General features: G+C 36.5%; 1 protein-coding gene and 1 long non-coding RNA gene across 5 annotated transcripts in view; one reads left to right on the top strand and one right to left on the bottom strand.

Moving 5' to 3' along the window:
* Positions 1–27,249, top strand: part of LOC100647695 (circadian locomoter output cycles protein kaput) — a 93,246-nt gene that overhangs the window by 34,634 nt on the left and 31,363 nt on the right. Inside the window, exon 2 of one of the 4 annotated variants that reach the window (XM_020863935.2) lies at positions 24,225–24,308. The exons of the other annotated variants lie outside the window; for them this stretch is intronic. The gene's annotated coding sequence lies outside the window, so the exon portion shown is untranslated. The remainder of the gene's footprint in view (positions 1–24,224; positions 24,309–27,249) is intronic. 4 annotated transcript variants of the gene reach the window in all.
* LOC125385379 lies at positions 11,732–26,541 on the bottom strand. The gene is made up of 2 exons (XR_007224555.1): positions 26,452–26,541; positions 11,732–12,460 (listed from the first exon to the last, which is right to left on the bottom strand). It is a non-coding gene; the product is annotated as an uncharacterized LOC125385379 (long non-coding RNA).

Here is a 27,249-nt window from a genome sequence, read left to right as displayed (position 1 = left end):
ATTTAAAAAGAAACAGCCTCGAAAATGACACGCTAGATTATTTTATTGCGGATAATTTATTGTGCTCTTTTCAAAATGCCCGGGGATTCTCGTTCGATCGATTGGTTCTTGTCCAAAGTGTCGTCCGCCTTTGTAAATGGAAAATTGACATCGTTGATATTCGTCTGAATTTCATCTTGATTATCTTTCATTTTACCGAACGAAACGTAAATGTTCTTGTTGATATTAACGTAAATGTCCTTGTTGATATTAATTCCTGACGCGAATTAATTTCTACCAGATAAGTCGCGTTCCAAAGCTGCCCGCAAGTAAAACATTCGTTGGTCGCTGGAACGACAGGGGCCAGTCATTTAAAATTTCCCTACCTTTGCTACAACTTTGTGCCAAAGCATTCTCACGATTCTGTATTTATATCATATGTTTTTCTTACTTTTAATCATAGAATACGCTGACGCAGTATTTGGCGGGACAAGAACGAAACAGCTTGTACGTTAATACGTCCTGGCTTGAAGAAACAATCTATATAACGCTCGTTCTATTTGAATTTCTTAATATATCGCGTTTACTTCTTATTTTGCAACTGTTACGTATTATTCCTCTGCTTCGTTCTTAATTGGTTAATTTCAGGTTTGCTAAGGTGGGAGTGGAAGGTTTCTAAATTGGCAGAGAACTGCGCGTCTTCTGAAAGAAACAACGATGACGCAGCCGCATCTACGATCTCGTTGTCCTCTACCTAGGACATGGTAGTCTACGTTGCCTCGATTTTGGTTGCGTCATTCTCTATCGCGTAACGAACTTCGTAAACAAAGCTAGGAAAAATAGATTTGCGTACTGGCGTAAGATACGAAATGATATATCTACCAATTTGTCGATGCTCGACTGTTCAAGATGTGCTTCTCATGCACGTTTATGAAACGTCGTACTGCGACGTCTTGTCATACATATCCAAAGCTTCTCTTTGTTCGTCTACTTTTTTCCAATCTTCGTTCCTCGCTTTTCTTTTTCTATTTTAGTTTCATTTCTCTGCTCTTCTCGAAGTATTCGCGCCTCTTTGAAGATTTCTAGTTCGCAATATTATATATTAGCATGAGATGCAGGAACCAGCCCCTTTGATCTGTAATTTCAAAGGACATATGGAATAAGAAGCTTCGTTTCAGTTGCTACCTATTTCTTTTTCTACTTCCTGTAACACGTCGTTTATTCTAACTACTCGAGCTATTCTAACATATCAATGGTTGTATCAGATAACGTCGAATATTGTTTCTCTTCTAGATTATACGCGAATAAATATATTTAGGTTTATTCTGGTTTTCTTTTCGTTATGAAGCATATTACAGAGACACGTTATAAACAAAGCCAGTGGTACGTTCTATTACATGAAATAGCCCATTAATAATGCGTAAATGTCGTTGTGAAATTATCAGTATACGTATCTTCTTTTCATGTACATTTATCTTTCGCCGGTCCTCGTTTTCCTAGCCTCGTTTCTTCCTTGACATTCATAAACACAGTAATGAAAAGATCGATACAACGAGAAGATGAATTTGTGATCTATGAAAAATAGATAGACGAATAGTATAAAGCGTGTGTAAAACGATGTGTAAAAACGTGATGCTTTTTTTATATATATCGCATCCTATCGCAATAACATAAGAAACTCATACCAGTTAAACGATTCTTCTTTCATTGCCCGGTTCTTCTTTCGGGACACGCATCCAACGCGAGGCATTTCCTTTTCGTTGCACTTTTTAATTAAGTTTATCCTGCAACTCGTTCCCGCGTTTCGTATAGCTATAACGATCGTCCACTTTCATACGTAGCGTGAACATGCGTTCCTTAAAGTCCATTTCCTTCGATACAAAAGTTACCCTTTGCCGCGGAGAAATTCACTTCCTTTCTGTCTTAATTAAACTCCGCCACTCGCTAATTTAAATCGTCCCTGTTCCGATGATTAAGAATTAAATATAATCAAATACCTACTATCTCCGTACGATTGCGTCGTGCAAAATTTACATTTATCGTTTGATACATTACTTTGAAAAATTATCATGACATTCAAGGAAAACATTGAGAAACATTCAGATGATGAAGTGTTTTCAGTAAATCGTCTTTTTATTCTGTTTTTTCTTATTCTCCTTTCTATTCCTCCGCGTTAATTGTATCGTTCCTGCCGTTTGCAAAACTATCTTCCTTTTCAATTTGTACGTTCTTTTTTTGGAAATATCAATTTATCGAAGCTTGGGTCGAGCGCTATGTAACTACGAGCAGTTTAATTACAAATATCGACAGCTGCTGTTGTCTAGTCGTTGGTATGTAGCGAATATGTTGAAGCAAGTTTAACCCTTTCAGCAGAGGGATCGACTATAGTAATTTATTTAGCCGCGGAATTAAAAATTAATAGAGACAGAACCAGCTCCGTTCGAGGTAATTTTATTCCGTGTGAATACGAGAGGATAGATGATATATTTATTTTTTAAATAGAAATGATATGATTTTGATAGTTAAAGATATGGGTAATCAACAGATTAACAGGTTAACGCAAGCAAATTCTTGCAAATGTAATTATGTTATAATGTCTTTTTTTGTTAATTTTAGAAAATTACCCAGTAAATTATTACGCAAATAATCTACTATTATACTAATCGCCCGGAGCAGTTCTTGATAAATAGAAGCATTTTTCTCTGGGAAATGTACCGTAAAAGACATTAATCTATTTAGCTGCTAACATCATTATCGTAAAAACCTAGTTTATAATAAACGTATATAAAGTTAGCAAGCGTGAGGTAACGAGAAGGAAAATATAGAACCACGTGTTGTAAAAACTCTTATATGCCTTAAAATTTCTTAATCCACCGTAGTGACTGCAATAAGCATTGGCACAAACTCTTATTTTTCATCAAACATCTGCCCTTGAGTTTTACATTCCATTTTCATAGTGATATCAAAGTCTTTTTGTAATCGTATGTACAATACATACAACATACAATGGTGTACTAATATTTACTGTAATCACTGCATATTATGCGATATCAAATATTAATATCGCTTTGTAGAATATCTGTTTACTTCAACCTATAATTTCTATCAAAGTTTCAGTCTATTTACATGGCGCATACTATATCATTAATACAAAAATTTCATATATATATATATATAATAAACAAATTTTCATCCATGTATTTTATCAAAAAATCATCCAAACTCTAGAAACGCGCCATTTACAGCTAAATTTATCAAATTTCCACGAAAGAATTACAAATCGATTATTTTGACCACGCTGGGTAGCTTCATCATAATTTACTAGCTGTATGATGATGTTTGAGCAATTTCATGACCTTGTTGTAATTGCTTTATCGGCTACACGGATTTCTGCGAAGACGAGGCTTTCCTGAACGAACCTGAGACCACTTCTCCTTGCGCAACAGGTTCAAGGTCCTACCGCAACCTCTCTCGTCCTACCGCAACGTTTATTCGCGCCGGTGTTTCCGTATTCGACGGTCCCTCTCTTTCTACAACCTCGTCCGGTTCCTGTCCGAAACACCTGACGTGGACTTGCGCTCTCTCTTGCCCCGGGTTCCCAGTTCCCCCTTTGTTTTTCGGCCTTTCCAAAGTCGATTTAACCCGGCGACTCGTTACAATATGGGATTACTTTGGTTACGTTGTTAATGAAGTACTGGCTCAACACTGTTCGACTATGTAAGTTTATAATATAATCAATGTCCAAGCGTAGCGTTAAAAGTTTTGAAACTAATTATAGTTTGTATAATTGTACGTTGTACTACACGTATTTGTAATTTCGCGTTTCGGTATAATTTACATTCATAAACGTAGAGCGGTAGGGCAAGATATAAAATGAGTAATTAATTTTGCAGCAAAAGTGGAAACATTTTATGAGATAATTGTTGGTTTCTGACATTTGCTTTTGTTATATATGTATAACGCGATATTTCAATAATTTAGATAAACTATATGTATATATATACATACATATATAGTTTACCTAAATTATTGGACTATTGCGTTATACCTTCTCCTCTCGTTTATTGTTTTCTATAGATAGATACGATTTAGTATTGAGCATTATCGAGATTACTACATTATATGTTTTCCCTTTGTTTGCTTTTCTTTATCTGGACAGGTACTATTTAGCATTAAGTGTTATCCAGATTATTGCCTCATCATCTTTTCTTTTGTTTTTGCTTCTTTTTTAATATGATAGGAATTTAACGTCGAATTGACTTTTGAGCTATTGGCTAACGGAATTCTATTTTTACGGTAAAGTTTCGAACGGATTAGGAATTTAACGATATCCTTTAAATGGTCCTATGAATTAGGTACAATATCTGGGTTGACGTTACGTTTGCTCCTTGAATCGAAATTTCTCTGTTCAAACGATGGATTGTTGCACGACCGTAATAGAAGTTCCATTAAAAAGAACCTGGTTTTTTAAAAAGATATTCGTGACTAGTTCTGAAGTGATTCTTACAAATTCCAATATCGTTAGTTGATACGTACAGTTGGTACACATGTGTACCAGGAGGGTTCAAAAGATTTATCAATTTATATATTTCCTATCTATTATTTATTAATTGAATGTGTAACGTCTAACGACGTGATACTCAGCTGAAGATGTTATAGCTGCATAATTAATTTGAAGCAAGTAGTAGTAAATAACTTAGATAACTCGCCATAGCCGATAACTGAAACAAGCATTCGTTCGATCTCAATTTATTTAATCTCGCGTCCACAGTCTACTAACGCGCATTTAGAAGATTTTTTCCACGCAAATTGATGGACTGCCGATCTTCACGGAAATTTACATTTCTACAAATATAAGCAAAAAGAAACGAACCCTAAATAGAAAGTTTCACCTGCTAAACGTTGTAAGAGACTACTACACCCTGGATATCCTATACATTTTTCTGAATTATTTGTATTCTGCGTATTTCCGCATTTTCAAATTTCTCGCAAGCGCATAAAAATTCCCGCTCCACGATAACAGTAACTGCCCTGGCAAAAGTAAAGAACACCGAGGGAAGCTCCGCAACGTGTAGACTTTTCCGAGCGTTTTTGGTGTCAGGGCACGATTGCATCGTCTGGAAAGTTGCAGAATAGACGCGTTCCGAGGCCAGAGAGTCGCGGCCGCGGAAAGTTCCCCCGGTTTCGTGCATCGGTTGATAAGGCCCGTAGAGCCACGATATAACAGCCTTGACTTATTTCTCTCGTTGCGACGCAAAGAATTTTTGCCCGGAACGTGTAATCGCCACAGGAGAAGCGTTCATTGTACGCGAAAACAAACGTGTCAAGCGTCGTTCGATCGATCGGTTCGTGTCTCCGAGTTTTTCCGTATTTTTCTCTTCTTTCGTCCGTCCAGGATGTCCTCGTAGGAAAGGATACCAGAGGAAGCATAAAAGGCTGTGACGTTTTTCTCTAGAGTTACGAAGGCATAACATCGCACCGCTCTTCCCCCTTCGACACTGATCGATTTCGCGTCGTTCGAGGAGGAACGTCGATCAGAGTTCCCGACGAGATAATAACATAAAATCGAACTCTGTTACGTTACACGTCTGTGTTATTCTCCTGTACAGAAATTAATAACTCGCATTTATTATCAATTGGACCGTTCGTTTTCGAAGCGTCGTAGGTCCATTCTCCTTTTGCTTTGAGTTATCGAAGTATTCGCGTTTCTATCGGTTCGATAATCTTGATAACAGGCCCGTTTAGTTTGTATACGACTCTATGTATACAAGTGTAAGATGTAAATTCGTTATACAAATAATTCTTTACTTTTTTTTTTTGAGAATTAACTAAATCAATATTTTTTTGACGGTCAGGAATATATAGAAAATTAGTGAGTTGTACGGTTCGTTAAGTGGGTCGTTCGTTTCGAAAGTGTTTCGTAGGAACATTTTCTTTTTGTTTCGAGATATCAAAGTGTTTGCGTTTCCATCGAGTATTCCTGATAAGGTTTACTTCATTTTTCCACCATTTGGTTTGTATAGGAGGTAGATGTGAATTCGTTATACAAATAGTTGTTTTCAGAATCAACCAGACGAAATACGTCTTTTTCACGATCATGAATGCTCTTGCACACCGCTTTCGAAATTAACGAGTTGCACGGCCCGGTGAATTTTAATTATTTAAAATCTACGTCTCATGCTGTCATCTATTTTTCTCTATAAGTAAGAGCGGCAAAACGAAATGTAACGTCGTTTAATTTCTGTATCATTTGTTTTTTTATTATCGGTGCCTCGATTGTTTGGACAGGCTATACAGGTTACAGGAAATGGATTTACAACATTTTTAAAATACATCAATGATTATGAAATTCCATTTGTTTCGTTTGATCGATACGAACGAACATCCCGATATTTAAATTGTAAATTCTTTATAAGTAAGAGGTTCATATGAAAATGTATGTAAATTTCTAATTTTCTCGATTTCATCGAAAAATCGACTTACGTCACTTTCAAAATAAAAGTGATGTAAGTAAGTAAGGTTCGGTCGTAAGTTTTTTTTCCTTAGAGAACAACAGGTACGAGGATAAAATAGATTTTTATGATATTTGAATGTTGAATACATATTATTGTAGAGGGTGTTTCAGTTTCTTTTTTCCTACATTTATTTGGATTGTCGAATGTTAGGATGTTGGAAGACGTCGCTAGATCGTGGGTTTTTACATATCTGAAGGTGCAAAAATGTAGATAATGCGTATAAATTTATAAAATATATAAATTAGGATGCGCACACGTACCTGTTATAATACGAGTGTGTAGTAGGTGAAATGAATCTCTGTTTCGGCGTGACTTTTTCAATTTTGCCCACAAACGAATGTGGATATGCACAAAAATTCTACATATCAGAGATTTATAAACGTGTACGTATAAAATAGATCGTTTGAGTATTCGATCACTTATTGTTTCATGCATGAACACATTGAAGAAGTTCGCTATGACACAGGTATTTTGAACATCGAAAAGTGTTATACATTTACATAACATTCATACATTTACATAACATTTTCGTAAGTACTAATCTGGCAAAGTATAGTAAATGTAAAAGCTGATGTTTGAGATTTTGTACGAATGTTACGATACTTTAACATTTACCTTTAAAATTCAGTTAATAATTTTTCATTGGAAAATAAACAAAAAAAAGCAAAGAAAAGAGAAGAAGTTGGAAAATGTCATCGAGTATATTTTTCGTGTTTCGAAAATGATTGTTAAAGATATTACTATGCGTTCGCGCTAATCAGTTATTTTTCCAAGTAAAGCATCAATGACGAAGGTTCGTGGAAGCACCGCCGATTCTACTCGCGCTTTTAATTAATTACAGTCTGCTTAATTCCCGTGAGTCTCGATTCTTAAGTTATTTTGCATTGCTAACAAAGACACTAATCTGCCACTTTCTCTATCTATTAGGTTGTCCGAAAAGTGTTTTTCTTTTATAGACACGTCTTTTATGATGAAACCTAATCCATCGAACATTGTGATCTTTATTTTGATAGAACAAAATGGATCATACGTAATTCGACAAAATAATATGGAACGGAAAATGTTATGCATCCAATATTTCCTCATAAGGCGAAAAAAACTTTCCGGACGACCTAATACATATCGTTTACGATACCTGCAATTACGTAGATTATGATTACAATTATTATACATGATATTCGTGAGTAATAATTCATTCGGTATCGATAACGAGAAGCTATCTACTATACCATGAATTTTCTTTCTCGACGATAGCTTTTTGAGATACGTTCTGCCTCGATGACAAATTGCCGCGATTGGGAAGCAATTTTACCACGATGGGAATCTACCGATCATTCTATAAACGAGATGACTCTTTCTTTTAAACGATCAGGCATTCTATCGATGAAGAAATAATTCAAGTATAGCGAATAATGAATTTCTTTAGTAAAACGAGCAACGTGAGAGCGTTAAGAAAAATGTAACGACGATAGAATTAAGACGTCTGAACGAGTATCAACGATAGACGTCCTGAAGACGACTAAAAATGTACGAATACGTCGCGATCTATCGTATGGCAAAGCTAGTGCGCGATTCATCTTGTTGTTGATACTAATCTTCAAATATGAGATTCGTCGCAGTTCATTCATCATCGGACCTAGACATTAGATGCAATTTATAAACATAAGTGATCCTATCATAAGCCTAAAAGAGCTGATAGAAAGATAGAAAGAAATTCATACATAGTATACAGTTAAGAAACGTAAGTGAACGTATTATAAACGTAGAAGAATTTATGGGAAGATAGAGAGAAATTCTAATCTCCACAGCGTATGAGAATCATCGACACGTGAAGAAACGAGAGTCTATGCTGTTTATATGGAAAGTGTAGAATTCGGAAACGGGTATATCAATAAATAATAAAAATAATAAAAATAAGAAGTGAGGCAGTCTAAATTGAAAATTACCGAGGCAGTTCGCGTGTACTGCTTGAGATTAAGATCGTTTATAATGTTTATACCGTTTATACAATTGCAAAGTAATTAAAGTTAAATCTTCAGAATGTCCAAAGATTTAGTACTTCTTAACTTCTCACATAAAAATGGGCGAATAGTGAATTTAGATAACGTTATGACGTAAAATTATGAATATATACATGTATTCTTTTTTTTTTTTGTTCCTATCTTACTTGAATAATGTAGCACAGAGTGTCTTGGTTTAGCCAGTGGAATTTTTTTGCTTCTATGAACTATCGCCTTTCTTTTATCGGCACCGAACGTGTTTATTATTATTTTATCTACCATACGGCCTGCAAAAGAACCTTGTAAATATTCGCAAAATATCGTGAAACACCTCAGTCAAGTCATGGAATAATTTACATAGCCCAGTCGTACTTTGGACAGATAATCGCGCGCATTGATTACAAACAGAGAATAGGAAGCACCAAAATACGCGCCATGATATTTTTTCTTTTTTCTTTTTTTTTTTTTTAGTAAGGGCAACAGCCCTGAAAAATGAATGCACGTGTGGCTACGCGTCGCATTAGACGCGCTAGATTGAATGGTTGTTGGCGAAAGGAAAGAATGGCGAAATTACATGGACAAGCCCTAGTCGTGAACGGTCGGTTGGAAAAGCTTTTAAAAAAACGTCTAGACAGTTAGGGAGAGAGTGGAAGTTAGGAAACCTGTCCTCGAAATACACCGACTCACGAAAATACTTTGACACTTACCGTAGACAATTTTTATGGATATATCGTGTACATACTATGGATGTCTATAGATATACGGGAAATTCAGGGATGCGAAAAATGCAGAGACAACGTACAATCATTATATTTCTAGGATAATTATATAAATTATATTCACAAATTGTGATATTTAACGAGTGGAACGCGCTTCTGCTTTCGTTTTGTATATTTACTCGTGTCCATAAAAGTTAGAGCTCGCATTTAGATATCTTCTAATTATGTATATCGTATGTAACACTTCCTTAAATTTTGTTAGCACTATAATGAGATATGATTATCGTGATTATCTTGCCAAAGTTTTACACAATTTCGAAATGTTATGCGAAAGTTAAGAGCGGTATTTACTTCATACATATTTCCTAAAAGTAACAAAAATATTTGATACGACGGATATAATCATCCCGAACGTATAATTAACGCTAAAAGTGATCTGACTAAATATCGAGGCTTATCGGTACAATAAATAATTTCCTACTTCTGTAAAGCGTATATTTGTTACAAAAACTCGTAACCTTCATATACATTTTCAAGACCTGTTTTAAATTTTACTTGTATATGTACTCGTGCCTCGCTACGGTATATATGAAACTTCAAACACATTATATATCTACACATATTATATATGTAGAAAATGATTGAATAACAAGTGTTCAAATATTTCTATGATTCACTGTACATAGTTCGTAAAAAACAAAATGATCATTTCCTTCTCTGATACGAGCCTATCGTTTCTTCGGTAAAACATTGTTTCTTTTTTATCGTCATTAGTCCGTTATCTGTGAGTAATGAATATTGATAGACGCGATAAGAGAATTTTCAAGAAATACGTATTATTGACGAGGCATAGCCTGACTTTGATAAATCGAAGGTGTCGTTCGAAGTGTAAGAAGTAATATGCAGCAGCTTTATTCGATTGTACGAACAACGACACGTTCGGTTCTTAATCTGTTTTCGCAGAAGCGGAATAGAATCTCGATCGGTGGTGTGATAATTTACCGTTTGTCCGTGTTATATCTACGTACGTGGAAGGAGGAATGAAACGAGGGGAAGAAATGGTTTTGTAAATCGATTGCGATTCGCGTTGCAAATACCTCGTGTTCTCTTTCGTTCTCGTAAATTTGCAAAGTGTCACTTGTGATATTCGTAAGTCGCTTAATCGACTTGTGAAGAAAAAACAAGAAGAGTATCGATAAAATTGTCGAAGATACAGCAGGTTAAAATTTTGCGATCAATTTATGCTGTATGATGAAAAGAAAATAAAAGGTTTTGCAGTTCATTGTTTATTTTCTTTAAATTAGTTGTTCCAGGCTTTCCTTTGTATTGTCATGTGTGACTTTTATTTTTGCAGACGGTTACGTTCCGCTGTTTTCTACATTAATTCACAGGCCTCGAGTTTCGCAAATTCTGGAATTCCTTAATTCGAAATTATTCCAACATATCGTAAAAGTCGCGATATTTCGACCTCGCGTTAGACGTCTAATTAATTTTCTAGCAAAAAAGAAAAGAAAGAAAAAAAAAATGGAAATGGAAAAGGAAGTAAATACACACAAAATTCATTCGTTACGAACATCTATTTACCGCTAAAAGATCCAAGTTTTCTTCTTATCGAAGAAGCAATTCAAAACATTTAAGCAAACGTGCACGCAATGTAATTATCGAAGTTCCATTGAAAAAAGTCGTCATAATCGTGTTCTTTCACGGAAGTGATATTATCTCATCGTATATTACCTACGATAGTATAAACGCGATCTTGGATAACGATTAGCTGATGCTGCGACTAAAATGCCAACGTTCGTACTACTAATATTTCAACTTCGCCTGATCGAACGATCTTTTCGCATATGTATTGCTCTTTGATTCCATCCGATTCACCTATTCAGACTTACGTCTTCTTTCATGGAGAAAACAAACTGGAAATTCTACGACCGCTTGTCATCAGGTTCATGAACTTTAATCTCAAAACGTGAAACGAAAATGCTTAGGAATGCTATAAAAGCATTTATAAAAAGCTGCCATAAACGCTAGATAAGCTTTATCTTCTAACCATTTTACCATCTAATCATTCGTATAAACTTTGTCCCTTCGAATCTTATGTAAAGAAATCGAAATAGAACAACACTGGAAAAGAACCTGTGCGATACAGTTTTTACTTATGTCCGTGTAACCTAGAGATGTTCCATTACCGATGCTTATGCAAATTTATATTTTCACGAACGTATATCACCGGCCGATATGCCTACACATTAGAATATCTACTTATACTTAGTATAAATTGAGCGCCATTCGTCGCGTTTATTTCCTAGCTATTTTATTATAAATCGGTTGTATATTATCTTATAACGTAAAAATATTAAATAAAGTAAAATTCGTCGATGCTATCTACCGAATGTAACCGGTACGTTCCTAAAGAGATAATAGACTATAATAGGTAGGTTATTACGAGTATTTTACGTGTAGGATGTTTCTAGTAACTGGGAAGAGTATAATTCTGTTGCAAATGAAATCAAAAAACAACGAGAGAGGAAAATTTTACTGTTTAACACTCTATATCGTAATACTCTACAACTTTTCTCACAGATTCACCGATGCACGCAGTTGCGAGATTACAATCGCACTCTTATTTAAACACATCGTTTTTTATTGTATTTATTTTACTGTATTTTGCATACTTCTAAACATATAAATATATTTACTTCTCTCGCCGATCCGCAGAAGAAAAAGAATAGCAAACACACGGTTTTTATGAATATACATCTGCGTAAGCCTTAATATTGATCGAAATGAAAATGTTGACTTTTCTGGTTACGTTACGTCCCGCACCTTGTGTTTTCCACGAACGTACCAAAGTCCACGGCCTTGCGATTGAGTAACACCAGAAACATTAGAGACGTGCATGTTGCTTGCACGAGTTTCCCGTAATATACACGGCCTGGTGAAACATCTAGAAGCTAACGGTGCTGAAATCTGCTGTCGTGTCCGGAAGAAGTTGTCGCATGTTTAGACGTCGTTCATGAATTCCACGTAGAGAGAAGATCGGTTGATCACGAAGGACACGAGAAGTACGCCGACGAGAGACAGCTTGCTCCTCCGAGATCGCTTTTCGTCCTCGAGTATCGTTTGTCGTCTGCCAGACGACGGATTCTGAGATCTGGTTTATGGATAGTATCACGAACGCGATAACGTCTGTATCTTGTCTGCATCTCGTCTGCTTACTGGTTTCCGCGTTCTCTAAGGCCTGCAACTATAAGATGGAATTCTGTCAGACGCGCGTCAGCTCTCCTCACTTGCGTAATTACGAAGAATGCAAGTTTGACGATGCAAAAGCTAGCAGGGAAAGCCGAGATTTTTATTTGTTCGATCGAATGGATTTTTAACAGTTTTGTTGGTATAGCGTTGAATGGGTCGTTGGAAAAGTTTCTTCTTCTATTTTCAATCTTCCTATTAAATTGCAGAAGCATAATCTATGCACGCAAGTACAAGAAATAAATGGGACGAAGTTTTGCTGGCAAATGCGTCGATATAAATCTCTTCTTGCATTTATGGGAAACCTCCAAAGCGTAAAAATTCGTAAGCGTAAAAATAATATTTAAATATGCGTGAAATATTCAATATAATATATGTATAGTACTAGTTGTAATATCCAAGTGGATAATATAACTTTCTATGAAACATCGCAATATTCGTAATCTACTTATAGGGGAATATTAAAAACGCATCCTGAAACGTGCATAGCAATGGTATTACAATGTTACGAAAAAATTGACATACGATCAGCATTTACCTACAAGCCGTGAAGAATAACGCGGTCGATCAGAAACTCGGCTGCTGATAAATAGAAAAATTCTCGAGGAATTTAGCATAGAACTCGAGATATGAGATAAATGCGATATCACATTGGAAACTATATATATAAAGAAATAAGAAAAATTGAAAAGATCTCTGTAAATCGAATTCGCGCATATGTTCCAAATTGTATTGATATTTTTCTGGAAATTGCAATGTATCGGAAACGAAATTGGAAGGAGAAGAGAAATCGTTTGATATTCACGTTTCGGTGTGAATGTTCCTTTAATTAGCTTATTTCGCGTAAACGGCGCGAGTTTCTGCTCTATTACTCTATCAGCGAAATTTGTAGCTCGGTTCGTCAACCTTAATTGATCGGCCTTATTCGCGACACCTTATTAACTATGCGTACCGCAAACCACGGAGACACAATATATTTCCCGATATCATCGGAGACGGTGTCACGTTATTGAATTGCACGTTCGCTAATAATCGAACGTTAACTCGATTATCCGGCGTAACTGGCCCGCGACAGGTAGCAACGTAACTGAACCTGTTGTATCATTATATGATTATACAGGGCGGTACAAGATCTGATATAAACCGTAAAACATAGTAATTTGCATACTAAACGCTGTTCCTCTTATGCCAATATCATTCATGGCCGATTCGATAAATTATAAAAATTCGCAATTGGGTATAGAATTGTTGGATAATTCTGACAGATAACGTTGTTGCCCGTTGTTATTTTATTATTCGTCGTAATCGATGCCTGTCGGCTTAGAATGGCTTTCGACTTACAATGGACAAAATATAGTACTGTTATATTTATAATATTATATATTACATTATAAGACTGGTTAGAACAGTCGTTTTTTAAATATTGGATTGGCAACTAAGTGATTGCGGATTTTGTCATTAGGTGGTACTGACAATACCCGCAATCATTTAGTTGCCAACCCAATACATAGCTAAAGAACAAGACCAACATCTTTAACGAAAGTGTGAAAATTTATACGTTCGTGGTTTTGAGATGAAGAGATGATATCGCGTAAATCGTTAATCACCTTCTTTTAGAAACGTAGTATCATTTGTTTCGTTTTTTCGAATTCTATCGATCGTTCAGAGTCCCGTTAAAAAATCAGCATTGCTATTCTCACTGGTGACAGTGTGATAGGAAAAAATTTGCGTTCTTTCTGATCACAAGCGGCAGATACTGTCAAATAGAAGAGAGATAAATGTTTCAAAGAAAGACCATTTACAAATTTCAGCCTCTTACAAACACTCGTCAAAAATCGGTATCTCCGTTCTTTCGATTACAAGTCACGAAGAGAGCTTCGTTTCTCTTTTCTAATTACAATCGGCGGATAATCGACAAACGCCATTTCATCGTTTAGCAAAAACAGCTGTTTTTTGTTTCACTTGCACGAGGCAATGGCCTGTATAAGAGAAATAGAAGAGGATAGAAAGGGAATATCGATATTAAATTGCACGAGCAGGCTGTGCGGTAAAAATCGAGCACAATTTTGCGAAATTGCATTGAAACCGAGCGCCAGGATTGCGAGCTGGTGCACGCCCTTGTTCCCGAAGGTAGGAAATTGCATCTATTAGCAAATTACTCTTACCTACTTTAGCTATGCTGCAGGTTGCTACACGTAAGGGCCTACGATACAAAAAAGGAGTATCGTTATCTATATTGGTCAAGGTAAAAATTAATTCGCCCGGAATTTTGTTCGAGTAAAAGCAGCTTGTGTATCGTACGTGATTATCGAACGATACGACGTGGTGTACGCGTCAAGATCGGTTTATCGTGGACGTTCGTTGAAATGTTCTTTCACAATCTCTCAATGTCCGGAGTTTGCTTCCGGTAAAAATTGTATAAACCCGTATCTGGCGTGAATTCGTTATCCGAGAATAAGATATTTATTTCGTAATCTTTTTAGATTTTTATTTCCCTGGAGAGAGATTTTTGTTTAAAAGGAAAGAAAAAAATAATAGATTAAGATAAAATTCAATGTACGGAGAATAAATATGTTATTTGAAAGGAAATTACTACTAAGGAATGCTACTTGTTCAAAAACGATAGAATTGAGTGGCAGTTGTTCGTGTAGGAGTAGCGTGGATTACCATTAGTTTTGCAATGAATATGCAAAAGACAGTGTTGCAAAATTTGTGCAGTATAGAATATCGTTATTTTAATTCGTGGATATCGATGGTGAAAGAACGAAAATTCAAAAATCATGGAACCATGGAAAATGTCGAGAGAACAAATAGGCCATTCAACAACATTCATCTCTTATCGATTGGCAAGCTATAAATCGAGTTTTGGTTGGCGGTGTTCATTTAACAACAGCCTATAAATCTTTGAATAACCGATATTATTTTAACAATAGTAACACGATAATATGAATATAATTTGTTAAGTTAATGACAGATAAATCGTTAAACTGTTGGTTCTTTTGAATCTTCATAAACTCTACCTCTCTCGAGCGAATCTCCTGTGACACATCGAGAGAGTTTTATCACTTTCGATGGTATAATTGGATCGCAGTCATATTAATCCGATGCAGGTCTCTGGTACTGAAATCTCTGGACGTATCAAACGACGTATCGTGAAATCGAAGAGAGCGTTTCTTGTCGCTAAATGTCAACGCTCACTGTATTGAATCAGTTAACTTTTGATATGCCAATAAAATTCAATAGCGTAATAAAGTTCAAGTGTTCAATAGTATACTAAAATTTAATAGTGTTAGCGTTCGTTTGATGTATACACTTTTCCATTTTATATTTCCTTCGCATCGTAAGCTTCCAACTTTTCAAGTGGACGATGGAAATGGGATAGCAAGGACGCTATTGAATTTTGTAATGTTTACTCGATATCTGTAACGCGATCTCGACAAATCGTAGTTTCGAACAGGATTTCTTGCGTAATCCAACTAATAGGATTAGCGAAATTTTACGAGATTTCAGGATAGCAAACGAAATATTTTCATCCAACTCTGCCGCTTGAAGTGACATAAAATTGCGACAGCATGAAAGAGAAATCTGTGATATACGATTGGTCGTTTATTAGTTCGTTAACATTGTTAGTTTGTAAGTTACAATATGAAAGTGCTCCGTAATATGGATTTTAGAATTCTGTCAATTTTGAAACTTTAGAAAATCAATCCTATGAAGCAAACAATAATTATTGTTAACAGAATTTGACACTTAAATGCGCGTAATACCTGAAATTATTATGCATGCATGTATGTATGTATGTATGTATATGTACATTTGTCATAATAGTCGAAGACTAAGTTGACATATTTTCGGTAATTAGCGTCGAAAGTGGACATGTGCATTCACGTTAAACCGTGAAACTCGTTAAGTAACGACCTTTGTGTTCGTTTTATGCAACCGATGGAATTCCCACAGAGATAGTAACGAATTAACGAGGAAAAATCGTGGCAGTAAATTGTTGTTTCTGTCGAGCAATCTCGCACTGCGATGATATCGAGAGTGTATATGGAGATCGTTAATCATATGTAACGTGGAGGTGATGGGACGCGCGTAATTACATGCAACAGAAGGAGATAATTGGTCGCTTGAAGTGGCATTAGTAGGTCAGATACGTTAAATCTGGAACTTTGTGCTCTGGTTTGTTTGTACAGACAAGAAATGAGTCATGAAAACGTTCGTATCGTCTGTATACCATTTCCAGCGGCTAATGACACCGACGTGAAACTTCAACTATTTGAGTTAACAGGGAGAGGCGACGTTTTGAGTGAGGCGACTTTTTGACGATCAGACGCTTATATTTTTTTTTATTACGATTGTACTATTTATAGCAAATGAAATAATATCAGCGAGAATAGCAAAAGATGATTGGCGGATTCTAACGATTCTATAAATTCTTTCCTTCGTGAAGTCGCATCAACTTTTCAATATTTCAACCGCGTTTAAACGCTACTTTTCCGATAGAAATGTTAAAAAGTGTTATAAGAATGAGGATAGCCTGTACTTTCATACTTTTGCAACCTTCGTGCCTATCTTAAATATTCAATGATCATAAATCACACGTCGATAAAGGAAAGATAATATTATAAAACAGATACTTTATATTTGCTAGTATTTTAACTTAAACAAGCCACGCCAGTGATTCTGCTTCCTCAAAGCAGGAATATTTACAATGCGTATCTGCTTGGCGAGTAGCGCAACGTAGCGGATATTTCTTCATCAGCATAGAGCAATTGTCACATTCACACTCGTCAGAATATAAATTGCACTTATGCACATCGAAAAACACATTAAAAAAGAACAATTTTACAAAGAAAGAAATCGTCGTCCTTCGTTAATATCTTCTCCGTATTATTTCTAGTAACCTATGTTTCGCATAATAATTAATCGTTGCGCTTTATGTGTTTTACTTTGCATAGATAATCGACTAATAGAAAAACATACGAAAAAACAACTAAAAAATCTATTAATATTTTTTTTTCTATTGCATGTATTTCTAATAATAGTTAGTTAATCGCTACGCTTTATGCGCTTTACTTTGCGCAGATAAACCACCAATAACATATAACATATAAGAGACATATAAAATTCCTCGGTTATATAAACGCAACAGCGTGGCTGTTCTCTCGTGTGCAAGGTCGGTTCGAATGGAGAAGCTGCGATCCTTGGAATATATTCGTAGTTGCTCCAGAATCGCGTCGATTCTTTTTTTAGACCAGCCATAGATTGTCTCGACTACGTTTTGTCCAGCTTGGCCGGTATCTAGTATCTACAGTAAAAATTCTGATCGCACCAACTCTTCCTCTGCTACGGTTTTCCTCCAACCATTTTGTATTAATTCGACGTTAATCTGACAGTACGTATGCAACTGACTAAACAATGTCCAAAACGAAGACGTCGTTAATAGTTTCTTGGCCCCCGTCGACAGCTGTCCACACTTTGCCGCACTTGTGTCCTTCGCAGCGAACCACATGTGTGGATTTCGTATAAAGAACGCAACGACCGATATAAAACCGTAATCAGTTCTTGATTAACACGATCTCTCCAACTAATTGCCGTATACGTTCCATGTATTATCGTTGCAGGTCAGTTTATCGTCAAGGCAAATTTTGCCAGGTTTCCAATCTTTCTGCGAAGAAACATTTCTTTCTTTTGGCCCTCGGGTTTACTTCCAAATACACTTACAGATTTTTACGCAGATTTATATTTTTACGGATACGAGATTAAAGAAGCGGAATTTATACGAAGATTCGTTTTATCTGTGAAACGTCGTAACTGGTACTCCACTTTGTGCGTCTTATACATCTTTCCGTATTGTATAGCTTTTGCATGTTATTGCACCTTCAAATTTTCCCCCTAAATGGATACAAATTTCCAGTTTACTTGGAAAATTTTTCTACGCGGTTTCTTCTAACGTTATCGAACCGACTCGGTTTGATTCACCGTGTAACGTTTTCTTTAACCATCGTCTGTTTTGGTTTTACTCGCAGAAAAATTTGCGCCGATCATCGGCTGTGATTCGTATCGAAGATAGAAATCCGACAGATTGACTTTTCGTCTCATAATCTCTAGTTTGGTGAAGATTGAAAGGAACAGTTTCAACTATACCGTTCTTTAATTTGGAATTATTTCATCCTATGTTGTGATACGCACTTTATGTGTTACAGTCATACGATACGTTGATACTACGAGTGATAGAAATTTCTTTTACGATACATCGATCGTGTATCCACCATGTTTTTATTGGTAAATCTTAGAGATAAATGTTATAGGACTGTGCGGTAGGTCTGAGCCGAAGCTATCAAACATTATCTATTCAACTTAAACATTTATATTTACTATTTATATCTTTTCTTATCGTATGTTATCGTGCTATACTACAAAGATTATTGGAAAGTGTCGTTGCTTCCTATAACAATTCCCTAGATTAACGAAACATCACTTTTTACATCTACGATACAAATTTAGCAACACTAGTTAAATATTACTATTGATCACTGAGTGTACTCGCATTTCTGTCAATTTAACCCCTTAACCTACAATTATGGGCATAGCCCGTAGTACGATGATCGGGCCAAACGTAAATATTACGGACATAGCCCGTAGTAGATGATCGGACCAAACGTAAATATTACGGACATAGCCCGTAGTACGTACTACACAAGTCGTGCGAATGGCTCGAAGGCTGCGCGAGCTTGTTTACGTTTTCGGCCCAAAATTCTCGAACGTAAATCGTAGATTAAGGGGTTAAATCCTCATGATCCGTGCTGATTATCATTATGTCGTACATTGCACATACGCAAGTTATAAGAGAAAAAATTAAAAAATATGATTCTATTAATTTATAAGAAAACTAATCTCGGCGAGTTTATTTTACAAGATGAAAATTTCTACAGTGAGGTGTGATGGTTTCGTCAGAAAAAAATTGCGATTTCAATTTCAACTTACATAATTATAAATATAAAAGGCAGTGCAATCGCGATAGTGTCTATCGTGTCTATCTGAGGTATGTTTATTCGAGGAATAAGCGCTAGGAAAGTTTACGCTGTTAACATCGTTGACGCGATAGCATCCTTCGGACGTTTGCGTATTTAAATCTCGGAAAAATCAGAAGCATCGAAGATCGAACAACCGCGTTGAATTTATCGCTCGTCGAATATACGTTTATCGCGATTAATACGCAATTATAGAAAGTGGGATGGGTCTAGTAGTGAAATAATTCTACATATCCGATACGTATGCATTCACTGACGCACATGTTTGTACTTGAAAATGGATTGCATAAATAAGTGACGTTATCGTCCCGAAAGAAAATGTAAATCGAGCACATAATATTGTTTTTACGTAATTCGCGCATTCTATTAATTCTTATTGTTATCGACATTCACGAACCGCGTAATCTTGTTTCTTTATGGAAGTTTCAAGATTTTGTTCTACCTGGTTGGCCTTTCATGTTAATCGCAGGAGAGCAATTTTCTCAACATTGACACATAATAGAACGTATAATATATACGCAATATGCGAAACGTTGGTATATTTTTACTGGCATATATCGTATGTACTATAATTTCGTCTCGAATTGTATTTTGAATGACGCAGCAATTTCGTGCGATTTTTCATTTGCTAGGTAAATCAACTTTAGAGAAAATGTATATTTTCTATATACATACTCGATTCCTCGAAACGTCGAACTGGTTAAAACGTGCGATTTATTCTTCTCGCGCACTTTCAACGAGATTTCGAATTATATAAACGATAGAAGCTCGCATCTCTCGACCATATTGCCGCAGGAAACAGGCGAAATTGATAAAAAACAGAAAACCTTCGAGATTATATCTCGAGGAACATAGAATCTTCGATAACTTTTGTTTTTTGCATTCGTCGAATAAGAAATTTGCCTTTTTCTTTGCGTTTCTTAATAAATAATACACAAGTGGGAACGTAATTAAATCGAAGGATACGACTTTTTTGTTCGCTGTACACGCGATGTTAATCGCGAGATCGATCAGCAAAGGCTATCGTGAAAGCTTGAGGTCTAAAAGCACACCAGGCAGTTTCGTGCATTTCGGTGCATATTTCCACGATCGCCAGTCACGCCGTTCTTTTTTCCAGCTTAAAAATACTTTGTTGCGAGTCGGGCGAGGGGAACCGAGATTTATACGGCGCTTGGATCACTTTGAAGAATATAATTACGATAATCTATCTGTTTCTTTATTTATTCCGCTGTTGTGATAAAAAAAAAAAAAAGGGTGGACAAATAGATCCGAAGACAAAGACGAAAGATGTCGAATATTTTCAAACGTAATTCGTAATTGCTCGGTACGGAGAAACGCCTCTACGTTTCTGTCTCTACAAATTTTCTTTCCATGAGCCCTTTTAGGGATATAGAATCCAGAAGGTTGCGTTATCGCCGAACAAACGATAGTTCCACTTCGAAATCGTGACTTCCGATAAGAATACAGTGTACTATAATTTTGCATAGCACGAACAACAAAACGAAATTAAGAACATTATTAGAATTTTTGCAATATTCTTACGTTACGAATATTCGTTCTCAAATTGTTTGACAGGTATACTTTAAGAGAATTATTATTATGTATCACAATTAGATTAGATTAACAACGATGATGTTCCACTTGTAATTATGATAATGATAACCAGATCCTCGTGAATTATTCGAAACGGTGACAAACGTATGAAAAACAACAAAGTCAAGGATGAAACGATACGTAAAAATCCGTGTATCTGGCATCGTCTCGTACATGCTGCTGCGTTCGCAGGAAAGTTTCTCGCATCGATTTCAGCGCATCTTCGAGCCACTCGTTGTTTCACGCGGACGTGGTCCGATTGACAATCATCGAGACACATAGACGCGGAAATTCGGCGAGAAAGGGCGGAAAAGAATGGTCGGAAGTCCGTATCCGTTCGTACGGAGAGATTATAATTCGTGTCACGCATTTTTAGTCTCCTCGGAGTATACAAGATGCGTACAACCATCCGCGACATGTTCGATGCTGACAAATTCGATCCCGCGTGTTTTTTCTTTTTCAAATAATGGAAATCGCGATACGTGGGATGTCTGCGCTTGTTTATTTTCTTTTATTTCGAAGATTTCGTGCTTAGAGTAATAAGGATTACGTTGGTTGAGATGTTAAAGTCTCGGTGTTGTGCATCGGCGCATGTGTTTTTATTATCACAAATTTTAGCCCCGAAAGTAACATTTACGTTTTAGTGATATCACGTGAGCCCGTGTCACTTGCACACGTGCAAAACGGCCTTTAAAAATACTTATCGGCCAGTTATGTTTTATCTCGACACATTTTATTGGCTATGTTTCCTTCTTTCGCGTGTGACTGCTCGATTAGATTCGATTCTCCTAGTTACTCTGTACAGCGTACTTTGTAACACTGTAAATATTACGTTGTATTAAATATTATATTATACTCGTTTATTGCGATTAACTTCTACTGGGTATTACATCGTATCGATATACTAATATTTGTTGGCACATAATAATATACCAATAAATCTAAATCGATAAAATATATGTATCTATAATAACGATAATTAATATACGCGTGGAAAATATATTTTCCGATGTCGTTGGAGAAATATAACGGAAGACGAGATTTATAATTGTCGACGATTCTATCGAAATCATAGAATACGAGTACTAAATCGTAATTTGTATCTCGGCTGGCTATCGATTCACTTTAGAAAATGCATCGTGCAAATGTGACGCGCAACCACCGCACGAACCTTATTAATAATACGCTTTTCGTTATCTCGAGTAATAAGATTATAAGATCGTATAAATAAAAATATAACAAACCCAGTAATTTTTGTTATCAAACCATCTTACCGTTTATTGCACGCTTCTGTTCCACCGCAAGGAACGTTGCAAGAATTCTAACTTTTTACAGCGCACAGCTTTGTTTCATCTTTATCTTCATCGATAAAAATAGGGGAAGTTAACGCGTATAAATAAATTCGTAAATATCGATAATCTTTCTCTTTTCGAAAGGAAACCTTTTTCGTTTCGGAAAGCTTCGCTGCAAAGGAGTGTCGGAATTGTCAATGGTCGATTGCGTCAGAGGATTCTTGGAAAGGGTTAATACCGTAAAGTAATCCTGTTCCAGCTATTGGAACGAAATAAATTTCGACTTAGCAGATATCGATTTTACCAAAGGAAAAATTTAACTGACTGTTAAAAAAAAGTTAACTGTGACTGGAGGCCGACGTAAAAATTTATACATACGAAGATAGGATTAAAAACGTGGAATCAGACAGTAAAGTGAACGGTACGTGGGAGAAAATCATTATATCTATTTGGCATTATTACAGCGTTCGTCCGAAGCATTCAGAGGGATATCTGCTCGTTACTCGTAATACGAGGCCGGCTGATATAAGTACAGCAATTTTCAACGTGTTGCGGCTACCCAAAATAATACGGCCGTCTCCAAAACTCGACAAAGATTTTTTGGCTACAATTGGCACAAATTTAACGTACAATTTAGTTGCTTGGCTCGTTAACAGTGAAAAAGAAGGAGGGGTGCTGTAAGTCGCTGGAAATTGAGGCAATTAGAGGGAGCAAGATATTTCCATCATTTTCTTTCGCTTTTTTTCGTAGCGGTTCTTGAAATTAAATTTTTGTTTTTTTACACGGGAGAGAAAACGGAGGAATGATACCTCGTAATAAGGTCGACATAATGAAAAATATAATTATTTAAGTAGTATTTGTATCGAGTAGCTGCTAGAGGAGAGGAGTTGTTTAATACATAAAGATTTCTGAAATCATCTCGTCAATTTCTTTCTTACTGCCGAATAGACAGGATGAATTTAATTGCAAATACATATACGAAATGAAGATGAGAATTTCCGAAGGTATATCGTTCTCGTGCAAACAATTTTAACAAGATGATTTTATTTATACTCTTCTATGTGTGTTTAAGATTAGCGGCGATTAAGTCGATACTTTTATAATATTTCTTATCTTCGCTAAACTGAATCAACATAAAGCTTTATTAGATTATGCTACTATCGTTCCATCTTATGTAAACAAATAATCAATATCTATTTTAAATTACTAAATGTAAGAATTATCGAAGCTTATTATGAAATATATATATGAATTTTATTTTCACGCGGTATATCAAGTTGAGATAAAAATTGTTCGTCTTGACGAGCGAAACATTTTCCAAATTGTTATTATATAGATTGTTTATTACGTTGATATCGCTATCAGCGTACTTCTTATCAATTACTAACGCTATCAATTTATTACCAATTCATATGTTTCACAAGCCTTGGTTTTCCTAATTAAACGTAATTATACGTTTTGTATACCGCTGAAATCTGCTCAAAGAAAATTGGATCTTAACAGTGGAACAAGGAAACAGAGGGACGTATCAAAGTGTACGAGATGCGCGGGCGAAAAAGACGCGAAAACTCTCGCGAAACGAGAAACGAACAACGCGTATATACACAGACGAGTTCCTACTCTCATCGTCGGGTATTTTTAAAAAGTAAGAAGCTTCGCTGTTGTACGACACGTGTAAACTTCTGTTTCCATTCTCGAAATTGAATAATTCGTACGCTGACGGAATTGTTCGTAGTTTGAACAGTTCCTACCAACGTACACCGTGCACGATGCACACGTAACTCGCAATAAGGAGATAGAGACCCGCAATTCAGTGAATTAACGCGTAATTTTAATGGAACAGGGACAGAACAAAAAGGGCCTGGAAGAGAGGTTGTCGCGTGCAGCAGTGGATGTCCTGATGAAACTCGGTTGCACATGGTGGAAGGTGAGAGCGGTCAGACGGCGTTACTATGGTCTGGCTACGTACCGCCTGTTTCTACTTGTTTTTCACCGTACAGCGAGCTCTAGGTTAAAGCGATCTACACGCTGAAACGTGTTATCCGCTTGATTACAAGTTTGTAATTATTTCTGTGATCGTAGCTAGGTATATATATTCGATCGTTGTTGATTTTATTATTAAATCGAAACTAGTAGCGGCTTAGACATGATAACGATTTATCTATTTTGATAAATTTATGAGTCTGTTTTGTAAAATAGCGGATGTCCAAAATGAGTCTCTTTTTTTTCTCGAAATTTTTGATTTCCATGAAACACCTAGTCATGTCAAATATTAATCGATAGACTATGTCAACCGATCTGAAACATTATGATACGTCGAGATCGTTGAACGAAAAGGAGGAACAATTCCTCGAAAAGCAAACGATCAACTTCGATACGAGTTTATCAGTCTGATTTCGTAGCTCTATCATAGTAATATAGAAATCCTTCCTTCGAGCAGAGGCTTATATTTTATAGAGGCTAAATTTTATTCAACGTTCAGGTCTTCTGTATATTCTTCCAGCAGAGAATTCATTTTATCGAAGACCGAATGGAGAACCATAGATTTTGCTAATTTTCACTGACAGGATTCTCTGTAGCATCGATCGAATCCTGTATTCATAAACATTTGGAGAGGTCTTTAAAGGACGAAACGCGGCCGAAATTATTCCGTGGTAGTTAATGACATCCATCCGTCGAAAGTTCGTAAAAGCGACGTGAAATTACGAGCAATTCACATCCATTACTTAGATACGGACCGCGTTAAATATAACAGCGAACTAGCAGTACGGTGAAGTATACGTTCACCCTTCGTCCCTAGCGTAAAACCAAGCCAGACAGAGGAGGGCTGGATGATGGGGAACGGGATGAGGCAGCATTGGAACGTGGCTTCCACGAGTACCAGCCAGATCTCCCTTTTGCTCCTTTCTCCCTTTCCCTGCCGGGATTTCGGGACTGGGAGAGGGAGAACGACGGCAACGTTGCGAAGGTCACCTTCCTCTACCACCCTCACGCACCCTAACGAAGGGTGGTCATGGTCGAACGTGGTTCATGCCAGACAGAGAACACTGCTACGAAGAGGAGGGTGACTGGGATAAAAAGGATGCGCGAAGGCGTGTCCCGCGGGTTTTTCATACACCTTCAGAAGTAGCTACGTGCGAATCCTCCAGGACGAAAAAATACCTCGTTTAAGTAACGAGTTGAGATTAATAATTTCCTTTTTTTTAAATAGCACACGTAGCAGTTATAAAATATTCGAGTTTAAAGCGGTGGCTGTATAAATAGAAAAAATCGTTGTAAGTCGAAATCGGCTTGTAATTACTCCGGGAAATATATAAAAATTTAGATGATTTGTTATATTTCGAATGATTAAAACGAACGAATGAAGAGAGAAGTGAAACTTGTCGTAATGCAGTTGGTTGAATTTGTACGTTCTTTCCTATATATATATATAGGGTGTTACAATTTTTATATGTAATTGTTGCTTATCCTTAAACAGATTAGACCGAAGCTTTGAGATGAAAATTTTTTTGTTATTTCAATGACATTAAAAAATATAAATTATATTATATTATAAAATTATAAAATTATAAAATATCGAGCTATGTACGCTGGTGCAAAAAGTGTTCGTTTTAATATTTGTTTCAAAATTGGAAATTACAAAACGTGAACATATATCGTTCCACTTGATATTTTATGCAACGAAAAGAAGCGTTAATGTATCAATACGTGTCGTTTGTTACAATCTACCTCAAATATTGAAATTCTACTAAAAATAAAGAGTATGTAAATGTAGTACGTTTGAATTCTTCTGCATGATTATTCTTTATCGTTAGACTAGAAATTCGAGATATTTGAGATTGCCTATCACACGGTTATCAAGATCACAATGATAGATATAGTTATCTAAACGCGTCTCGCAATAATTGGTATGTTTTTTTACCAGCGATTTATTTATTCTGGCCATACCTTGAGATAGTAAGTACATACACTACAGCGACCTTCTAGTTTCGCGTAAGCTGAACGACTCTTTTAGACTTTGATTAGTTCAAAAAGTAACAGCGCGTATATTTTTCGTACCGATAAATTACCATTAAGTCGATGAAATTTCCGGTGCTACAGATGGCACCGTTTCGTAGGTCAGTTTCAACGAAGCTCTCTCGTTCCTCTTTATACTCGGACACTACAGATGCGTTTGCAGAAAACTAAACAAATGTTCTAGAAAGAAATGAATAGACCTGACATTCGAAGCCAAAAACGAAATTCTAAATGCGTATCGTCGATCGCCCACAGGCCTTCACAATACTCGCTGAACGAACGAACCTGGCCCAAAAATAATATTCCACGAACCAACGAAATTCGCTCAAGTTGCTTGTTTATCTACGATTCACGGAGGAAAATTACCGCTGTAACTACGAAAATCTCGCCTTAAATAGATCTCGTTCACGCCAATCCATCCTTGTGCGAGCAAAAGTCACACCGACGACGATCCAACAACAGCGAGCGTGCCAAATCGTCGAAAAGATGGACGAAGAGCCAAACCGTGCACCTGGTCACTGTCTGCATCGTTTCTCTCCTTTCCGCTCTTGCTGCTGGCTAATTTTATAAAAACGCCGGTGCATGCAACCGTCTTAGGTGGAGAACCACGCCCGAAGCCGACGAAGAAGCGGCTAGACGTCCCGTTCCCAGGCAAAGAAAGGGAAAAATAACTAGGTGGACGTGGCTGGTGGATCGGCGGGGAAGTCGACGTTCCTCGACCCACGAGGGAGGATAAAAAGAGCAATCGAAAAGAAGGAGGAGGCGCTCGATTAAGAAATAATGAAACAAAATGACAGTGTGTGGTGGCCCAGCGATGGAACGAGAGCGGGATGAAGAGGCGGAGGAGGACG

Source organism: Bombus terrestris, chromosome 7 (assembly GCF_910591885.1).
Source record: "Bombus terrestris chromosome 7, iyBomTerr1.2, whole genome shotgun sequence".
NCBI classification, from domain to species: Eukaryota; Metazoa; Arthropoda; class Insecta; order Hymenoptera; family Apidae; genus Bombus; species Bombus terrestris.
The sequence above is the reverse complement of the archived record's forward strand: the minus strand, read 5'-3'. Positions and strand labels throughout refer to the sequence as shown.